The sequence below is a fragment of the Tupaia chinensis genome, unplaced genomic scaffold (assembly GCF_000334495.1).
Source record: "Tupaia chinensis unplaced genomic scaffold, TupChi_1.0 Scaffold143624_1, whole genome shotgun sequence".
In the NCBI taxonomy this organism is placed as follows: Eukaryota; Metazoa; Chordata; class Mammalia; order Scandentia; family Tupaiidae; genus Tupaia; species Tupaia belangeri.
The window spans coordinates 1,250,789-1,259,242 of record NW_006203472.1 but is presented as its reverse complement, the minus strand read 5'-3'; the positions used below and the strand labels follow the sequence as shown (position 1 = coordinate 1,259,242).

Here is an 8,454-nt window from a genome sequence, read left to right as displayed (position 1 = left end):
CTGACAGCTTTGTGCAGGAGTGTCTTCGGACCAGACTATGAGCAGGAAGGACTCATGTCTTACTCATCTTTGCATCCCCAGTGTCAAGCAGTTCCTGATACATAGTGTACGCTGAATTTGGAAGCACAGCCACTGCTTCACCAAGGTCTGATACTAGTAATAACCACAGCAGAGGGTTACAGTTACAGGTAACTGTTCCTAGTGCCAAACTACAAAGAAAAAATAACTGAAATATAGAACAGCAATATATACACAAGTAGTTGTACATGGAGAAATGAAGAAAACAGCAACACCCAGTAGTTCGTCTAATCCAAAATGGGATGGACAACTAACTGTAAACTATGTTGGAATTTCAAGTTTGGAATCATCATACTTTAAAAGCAGGTGCTTTGGGGCCAGCAGGTGACATGGTGGTTAAGGCACTGGATCCCTACCTGGCTGACATGGTCCGAGTCCCAGACCTGGTGGCTTGCTTTCTCATTTTTCCTCTCTCTCTCTCTCTCTGGTGAGTACATATGCCCTATAGGAAATTAAAAGATAATAATAATAAACAAATAGTTTTTTTTTTTAAAGGCAGATGCTTTATTGGGAAGAGCAACACTAGATTTGAAACAAGCTCTTTTAATACAATAGAAAATTGGCAAAGGTGAGAGAACTATGAAAACTTTCCTTGGAAAACAAGAACAGTGTTGTGCAGGTTGGTGAAGATTGGAGACTGAGCAGGAAATTCTGACAAACTGTTCTTCACCTCAACCAAAATACAGCGACTCCACAGCCCCTCACACCCGAGCCTGCCAGTGACACTGTCAGTGGAGCCCCATCGTCACCCACTTCCGGCCGAGTACTCCAACAGCTGCTGAAGAAACCGCCTTCCCTTCAGGCTGCTCTAGTACTACGGTCAAAGATCCTCCAGTTAACAAATGCTGATCTTCTGAGTAAACAATGACCGTCTTCGGCCAGTGCAGAATTGGGCCCCAAAGTCAGAAGAATGTGAGACTCCGACACTTCTAGTTCTGGAAATACTTTTGCTTTTGAAGCAGCCAAACTAAGACAGCCAGAGGGGTGTGTGGAATCGGGATAGCTGCAGTGTGGAAATGCGAACCCAGAAAGTGCACCCCAGGGTGGGAACGGGGAAGAGGCCCTCACGGCAGAACCTGTTATGTGGATCCACACACTGGAACTAGCTCGTGGGAGAGGCCACACAGCCGTGACCCCCAGGTGGGGAAAGAGGAGCCGATGCCAGTGGAGTGGATTATGCTGATCGGAACACCAGGACGACCACATGGCCGCGGCCGACCCTGGAATCCGCGTGCAGTTTTGAGCGGTGGCAATCTCAGTGGAGCCAATGACAAGGAGCGTCGCGACAGTTCAGGCAGCGCTGTCCTAGTCTGGCTTCAGTGTGGCTGCAGAACCTGAGTCATGTGGACCTCTGCCACCAGACTGGGAAAAAGTGCACTCAACAGCGTTTCCGTTGTGACTCAGAACACGGAAACAATCCACTGCGAGGATCCAAGAACTCAAGGCCTGCAGAACGAAGAACCCCTGCCGGAGGGCTGGAAATAAGGCACCCGGGGGAGGTGTTAAGTCCTCTGTCGGTCAGGACACAAGAACAACCACATTCCAAAGATCCTCTCGATGGCAAGTCAACTGGAACTGTAGGAGGCCCACGATTGCTCATGAACGCAGCTTCAGGCAGGAACCTGCTCACTTCCATTTCTGTGCCAGTCGACTGCACCACCCCGGCAGGTAAAGAGCAGTGCTTCCCGGCAGTGTTCGAAGATTCCTTCCAACAGATGAGGGCATTAAAACCCTAGGGCTGGAGGAGGCGACCGCATATACTATTTAGAGGAGAAGAAGGATTGAGTCTGGTGGCCTAGCAAGAAAATGGTTTTTCTTGCTTTCACATGAAGTTTTGTTTTGTGTGTGTGTGTGTGTGTGTGTGTGTGTGTGTGTGTGCGCGCGCGTGTGTGTGTGTGTGTGTGTGTGTGTGTGTGTGTGTGTGCGCGCGTGTGTATGTGTGTGTGTGTGTGTGTGTGTGTGTGTGTGTGTGTGTGTGTGTGTGTGTGTGTATGCGTGTATGTGTGTGCGTGTGTGTGTTTGTGTGCGTGTGTGTGTTAAAGCTGTGGAAAGGCTTTCTTACAGATTTCATTACAGAATTAGAAAAATTTTTTAAATAATTATTTGGAGCCACATGTAATTAAGAAGAACATAATAACAGTCCCATAAGAAAGCATCCCGTCCCCTGTTAGAATTTTCCCTGACATTATAAAACGTAGCTCTCTGTGCTTAGCAGTGACTGTCACAATACCCATGAACACCAAGGCTTTTCATTAAACACGTCGACATACTTTTCCTTTAGACATGATCATAATCCAGTCTTTCTTCAACGGGACTGTCCTTTCAGGAAGCACCTGGGGACCAGCAGTTAGCATAATGGCTACGTCACTGGACTCCCATGTCATCGACCGCAGTTCAAGTCCCGGACCCAGTGGTTTAAACTAACGCCAGGCGCGTGTGCGTGCGTGCCCAAGATCCCGAGAGGAGAATGGAGGAGAAGGGATTGCGGCATGGCCATCCCCCCTGGGGGGTGATTTCTCACTCTCTGTCTCTCTGTCTTTCTGGCGACCACAAGCGCCCAATAAGAAAAAAACCTCTCCAAAAAAAGAAAAAAGAATCTGCGACCGTCCCATAATCTGTCACCCGGAAAATCAGACCTTCTGGGTCGTTGTTAATTGCCACCCTTGTCTTGCTGTCTTTCATCCCAGCTAAATGTGGGATGGCCCCAGATATCCCAACGGCGATACAACGCCCCGGGCTGCTGTTTTTCCTGTCTGTCCGACCTGCATGTCACTGGGGACCAAGCCAGCGTGGAGCAGCATGGGCAGCACCAACAGCAGCATCTGCCGAGTCACATAGCAACTGAACGTTGTCGCCGCCCCTCAGACCCCGGCCACCAGGTACTACGCTTCGGCACCAGTGAGCTCTGGCCCACCCCTTCTGGTTAGTTCCAGTGAGCTCTGGTCCACCCCTTCTGGTTAGTTCCAGTGAGCTCTGGCCCACCCCTTCTGGTTAGTTCCAGTGAGCTCTGACCCATTCCTTCTGGTTAGTTCCTGGTCGAGCCACTCCTGCTCCCACTGCTGAAGGACTTGATACCTTTTCTGAACTGCCACTCCCTCCTCTTGTCGCCGCAGCTTCAAAAAATGTTCCTGGAACGGAAAACACCTTCAGTTTCTCATCACACTTCACGGTACACATGCATTTCCTGCATAAATATTTTCCACACATGTGTCAGGTGACTCACTCTCCATGACGTCAGCAAGTGGGGCGACATCAAGTTTGGCAGCTATTCTGGGCACAATGTTCTTTGCAAAGGCGGGTGCCCCTGCGTGGATGTGTGTGTAGTTGAAACTGCTTCTGGGTCGCCGGAATCAGTGGCGTCAGCTCCTCGGGGAGCAGGCCTTTGTGTGAGTCGTGCTGAGCCACCAGGACCTCCCCGACACCTGCTCCTTTATAGAGCTCCTGTGTCAGCCTGTCACATTCGGTTCCAGACACTGAGCAGGACACCTCACCTCCAAGGCTTTGGCTGCAGGGATGGGATCAAAAGTAGTGGGTGCCGGGGAGTCACCTGCTCGCTCAGCTAGTACCAGGGTACTCTGAAATGGCACCAACGAGGCCGCCCTCCGGAGCAGCCCAGGAGCCGCTGCTCGGAACATGCTCTGGCTCCCGACGCCTCACGTGACGTGTTGAACCCAACGTGCCGCCTATTTGAGTATGCAGGCAAGAACAACCACTGTCTGCACGTAGACCCGGCACAACCATTAATCCGGACCACCTCCCACTTCTGCGTCATTGGTCGCGGTGCTGCTCCGACACTATTTCGTGGGAAGTTTATCGACACTGGCTTCTCTTTACCAATCTACAAGTATGTGCTGAGTAAAAAACTTACTATTCAGGATTTGGAATCTATAGATACTGAATTCATAACTCCCTTATCTGGATAAGAGACAACAACATTGAAGAATGTGGCTTAGAAATGTTCTTTTCCAGGGCCCAGCAGGTGGCATGGTAGTTAAGGGTGCTGGACTCCCACATGGCTGACCGCGGTTCAAGTCCTGGACGTGGTGGCTTGCTTTCTCACTTTCCCTCTCTCCCCCACTCTGTCCCTCTCTGGTTAATTTAAAAATAAATTAAATAATTTTGTAAGGGACCAGCAGTTGGTGTAATGGCTATGTCGCTGGACTCCCATGTGGTCCACCGTGGTTCAAGTCCCGGACCTGGTGGCTTAAACTCATGCCAGGTATGTGTGCGTGCATGCCCAAGATCCTGAGAGGAGAATGGAGGAGAAGGGATTGCGGCGTGGCCTCCCCCCCGGGGGGTGATATCTCGCTTTCTGTCTCTCTGTCTCTCTTTCTGGCGAGCGCTCAGGCCCTATAGCAAAAACCTCTCCATAAAAGAAATGTACTCTTCTGCTCACATGGAGATTTTAGAAGAAGAGACTTCACGTGACCTGAAGTTAGGAGGTTCCGATATCCCTGATGGCTTGTTGTTATATTTTTAAACAATTATTTATTTAATGTTATCTATTTATTTATTTTTCTTAATTTTGCTATATGACATGTGTGCTCACCAGAGAGAGACACACACAGGAAAAGTGAGAAGTCCAGCTGCCAGATCCGGGACTTGAACAGCAGTCAGCTTATGGGAGTCCAGCGCCTTAACCACCACACCACCTCTGGCTCCTGTCACCCTGCAGTGCCTACAGTACTTTGGTGATAAAGAACCAGAGGTCGTGCTGTGTGGCACGCAAGAAGCTGACTTGGCAGACTGGCAAAGAAACGCCGTTTCTGGACATGACACAGAAACAGCAAGCGAGTGGCTTGGTGTTGGCAGTTTGTGGAAGCGACAGACCGTGGAGTGCGAATGTGACTGTTAGAGTGTGGCGCTGGGGCTGCCGTTTATCTGCAGGAGGTTTGCTGAGCTCCCAAGGTTTTGCACTGAGAAGGCTGGTGAAGACAGCTGGGTACCGAGAGGCAGGTGCGTCTTAACCACTTGGAGCTACCACAGTGAGTTATAAACAACTAAAGGAGAAGTGTCCTTTGCAGTAGAAGAGACAGAGGGATTTGGACAAGAATTGCTGTAGCTTCTTGTCCCGATTTGCATTTCAATTCCCCAACCAAGAAAAATTGCACAGTGTATATATGCTGCTCATTCTGTCCGGTGAATTTTCGGAACCCCTCAGTCTGTTTTCCGTTCTTCCACAGAAATATGCAAAACAATTCATCCTTTTCTACTTTATTTATTGTTTCTTTGAAATGACCAACCAAGAGAAACAAAGATCAGCCTTAGATTTTGAAGCAGAAGAATGTATGAAAAGTAAGTATGGGGTGGCTGGCAGGTGACTCAGTGGTTAAAAGTGCTGGACTCCCACATGGCGGACCACAATTCAAGTCCCAGACTTGGCGGCTTGCTTTCTCACTTCCTCCCTCTCTCTCTGTTTCTCTCTGTCAAATGAAAAAATAATGATAAATAAATCTTTCTTCTTTTTTTTTGGAGAGATTTTCACTGTAGGGCGCGTGCGCTAGCCAGACAGACAGAGAGAGACATAGAGACAGAAAGCGAGAAATCACCCCCCAGGGGGGATGGTCACGCCGCAATCCCTTCTCCTCCATTCTCCTCTCGGGATCTTGGGCACGCACACACACGCGCCCGGCGTGAGTTTTAAGCCACCGGGTCCGGGACACGAACCGCAGTCGACTACGTGGGAGTCCAGCGACATAGCCATTACGCTAACTGCTGGTTCCCAATCTTTCTTTTTTTTAAAGTAGTACAGGGGGACCAGTAGATGCCATAATGATTATGTCATTGGACCCTCACGTAGTCAACCACGGTTCAAGTCCTGGACCCGGCCACTTAAAACTCAAACTGAGCATGTGCGTGCGTGCCCAAGATCCTAAGAGGAGAATGGAGGATAAGGGATGTTGGCATGGCCATCCCCCCGGGGAGTGATTTCTTGCTTTCTGTTTCTTTGTCTCTCCGGCAAGCACACATGCCCTATAGCAAAAGTCTCTATTTAAAAAAACTGTAGGTATAGGGACCAGGAAGTGGCATGGTGGCTATGGCACTAGACTCCCGCATGGCCAATTGTAGTTCAAGTCCTGAAACCAACAGCTTGAAAGTCATGCTGGCCGCCTGTGTGTGCATGCCCATAATCCCCAAAATAGAATGGAGGGAAAAGGCTTATGGTGTGGCCACCCCGCCCCCAAAGGGATAATTTCTCACTTTCCTCTGTCTCGCTCTCTTTGGCAAGCATACGTGCCCTATGGCAAAAGACATACATCGGAAAGGTTACAATATATGTTTTTCTATGCAAAAAATGTGTCATGACTTTTCAGATAACCCAATATACAATAGTGCCTCTGTCTTTTATTGTTGTTGTTTGTTCATCTTTGTTTTATTTATTTAAAGATTTTTTGTATTTAATTTTGTTTGTTTGTTTGTTTTAATTTGAACAGAGAGGGAGGAAGAGAGAGAGAGGGAGAGAGAGAGAGAGAGAAAGCAAGCCACCGGGACCAGGACTCAAACCATAGTCGCCAATGTGGGAGTCTAGTGCCCTTAATCACCATGCCACCTGCCAGCCCATTTGTTTGTCTTTAAAAGTTTTGCCTTAGAGTGCATGCACTCACCAGATAGAGACAGAGAGACAGTGAGAGGAAAAGTGAGAAATCACGCCCCCAGAGGAGATGGCCATGCCGTAATTCCTTCTCCTCCTGGGGTTTGGGGCAAACGCACACACGCACCTGGGGTGACTTTCAAACCACGGCTGGTCACATGGGAGTCCAGTGCCATGACCACTACACCACCTGCTGGCCCCAAGTGCATTAAAAAGACAGCTGTCCTTTTAAAAAGTTCTGAATTTGCTTTACATTGTTTCTATTCTACAGGGTAAAAGTGCAGATTGCGCCATTTGAACCTGTGAATTGTTTTAAATAAGTACAATAGCTGAACGTTTTTCCTTCTTTGCTACATCAGTCATGCAAAGTAATGAATGAAACCATAATCCACATGGCGTCAAATGTCAGACAGCATGATCTCCTTTGTTGCAGAGATTGGGAAGAATTCTTGGGCAGCTTAAAGCTTGTTTACATGCTACCTTGGATGCAAGGTATTTGTGAAATTAAAAAGGAGTCCGGCTTCTGTACTTTTTTCTAAATCTGTGATGTTCTTCAAATTTAATTCATACTGGGACCAGCAGTTGGCGTAATGGCTATGTCGCTGGACTCCCATGTAGTCGACTGCAGTTCGAGTCCTGGACCTGGTGGCTTAAACTCACACCGGGCGCATGTGCATGTCCAAGATTCCGAGAGGAGAATGGAGGAGAAGGGATTGCGGCGTGGCCATCCGCCCAGGGGGTGATTTCTCACTTTCTGTCTCTCTGTCTCTCTCTGTCTGTCTGGTGAGTGCATGCGCCCTATAGTGAAAACCTCTCCAAAAAAAGAAAAATTTAATTCATAATAAATTGGTATACTTTGATACTTAGGAACATAAAACAAAAAGAACCATCATACGGACTACAGTCTATGAAATAGTTTCTGTTTAAAAAAAAATAGTTATTTTATTGAACTTTATTTATTTATTTTTATTTGACCAGAGAGGGACAGAGTGAGAGAGGGAATGGAAAAATCAAACCCCCAGGTCCAGGACTCAAACCGCAGCTGGCCATGTTGGAGTCCAGTGCCCTTAACCACCATGCTACCTGCTGGCCCTAGAGCTTATCTTGCACTTTAGGCCATATGGTTATTGGCATGGCAAGCCAGTGTAACCGTTTCTGTGCATGCCCTAGTGGGGTATTTGATCATTAGCTTCCATATCCAGAACATGGTATCTAGAAACATGCCCCGTAGCGTTATAAAGCTTGCTTACTGAACAGTGGCAAGCAATGACTGACAGAGTAATTTGCTTAAGTGAAAAAAGGAAGATCCCCCCATGGGATTTTTTATTTTTCTGAAGTGCTAAAAAGGGTTTTGTAATAAAAGTGTACAAACGATTTGGAAAACTGCTAACAAGCACTAGGTGCAAGAAGTATAAAATAAGGCAGGACCAGCAGTTAGCGTAATAGCTATGTAGCTGAACTCCCACGTAGTCGACTGCGGTTTGAGTCTCGGACCCGGTGGCTTAAACTCACACCACGCACGTGTGCGTGCATGCCCAAGATCCCAAGAGGAGAGTGAAGGAGAAGGGATTGTGGTGTGGCCACTGAGGCATGGTCATCCCCCGGGGGGGTTGATTTCTCGCTTTCTGTCTCTGTCTCTCTGTCGCTCTGGCGAGCTCATGAGCCCTATAACAAAAACCTCTCCCAAGAAAGAAAGAAGAAAGAAAGAAAGAAAGAAAGAAAGAAAGAAAGAAAGAAAGAAAGAAAGAAAGAAAGAAAGAAAGAAAGAAAGAAAGAAAGAAAAG

General features: G+C 47.8%; 1 pseudogene; it reads right to left on the bottom strand.

The window, feature by feature from the left end:
* Nucleotides 1-571: 571 nt before the first annotated feature.
* On the bottom strand, nucleotides 572-3,737 carry LOC102468705 (electron transfer flavoprotein subunit alpha, mitochondrial-like; annotated as a pseudogene).
* Nucleotides 3,738-8,454: the final 4,717 nt, after the last annotated feature.